We start from the raw sequence: 1076 nt of genomic DNA, 5'->3' as shown, positions 1-1076 counted from the left end.
TATGACAAACATACAAGATTTTTCGTAGTGTAGTGGTTATCACGTCTGTTTTACACGCAGACGGTCCCTGGTTCAAGCCCGGGCGAAACCTGTTTTGTTTTCAATTAAAACTCTACTTTTAGTCATTTCATTTCATTCAGTAACATTTATTCAAATCGAAATATGTGAAAGTAAACAATTAATTCTATAGCTATAAATTAATCATAAGGTTCTCTAATAAATATTAATATTTAAATAAAATATTGAAAATCAAGCTGTCCTAGTATTCCTGGAATAATATTCTTGGTAATATTAAGATATTATTATAGGTCATTATTGTAGTGGTTATCACGTCTGCTTCACACGCAAAAGATTCACGTTTCGAGCATGGGCGGAACCTGTTTTTTGTTTATTTTTTTCATTTAAACTTTTTTCATTTAAACTTTGTTTCATTTAAAACTCTACTTTTAGTCTTTATTAATCATAAGGTTCTCTGATTATTAATTATATTCGAAATAAAATACTGAAACAGATCAAGCTGTCCTAGTATTCCTGTAATAATATTCTTGTTATATTAAGATATTTATTATAGGCCATTGTTTTTGTGATCGTGTATTGTAATAACCTCGACAGCGTTCAAAGCTCTTCAAAATTTCGCATAATCAAGATCAATCTCGTGGCTTTATTAATTTCATGAGAAACATACAAGAGGTTTCGTGGTGTAGTGGTTATCACGTCTGCTTTACACGCAGAAGGTCCCCGGTTCGAGCCCGGGCGGAACCTGTGTAGGCCTATATTTTTTATCATTAAAAACTCTACTTTTAGTCTTTATAAGGTTCTCTGATAATTATTTAAATTCGAAATAAAATACTGAAATAGATCAAGCTGTCCTAGTATTCCTGGAATAATATTCTTGGTACATTAAGATATTATAGGCCATTATTTTTGTGATCGTGTATTGTAATACTTTCGACCGTGTTTAAAGCGCTTCAAAACTTCGCACAATCTAGATCAATGGTACTCTGAGTTAACTATTTTTATAACAAGAATAGAAAGGGTTTCGTGGTGTAGTGGTTATCACGTCTGCTTCACACGCA

The 1076-nt window shown here is 31.9% G+C and overlaps 2 non-coding genes across 2 annotated transcripts; both read left to right on the top strand.

Annotated features, from left to right (window-relative positions):
• The first annotated feature begins 18 nt into the window (after positions 1-18).
• On the top strand, positions 19-91 carry Trnav-uac. The gene has a single exon. It is a non-coding gene; the product is annotated as a tRNA-Val (tRNA).
• A 598-nt stretch (positions 92-689) lies between these two features.
• Trnav-uac lies at positions 690-762 on the top strand. The gene has a single exon. It is a non-coding gene; the product is annotated as a tRNA-Val (tRNA).
• The last annotated feature ends 314 nt before the right edge of the window (positions 763-1076 follow it).

This window comes from Anneissia japonica, unplaced genomic scaffold (assembly GCF_011630105.1).
Source record: "Anneissia japonica isolate Jap-2015-1 unplaced genomic scaffold, ASM1163010v1 scaffold14256_len1083_cov158, whole genome shotgun sequence".
Lineage (NCBI taxonomy): Eukaryota > Metazoa > Echinodermata > Crinoidea > Comatulida > Comatulidae > Anneissia > Anneissia japonica.
The sequence above is the reverse complement of the archived record's forward strand: the minus strand, read 5'-3'. Positions and strand labels throughout refer to the sequence as shown.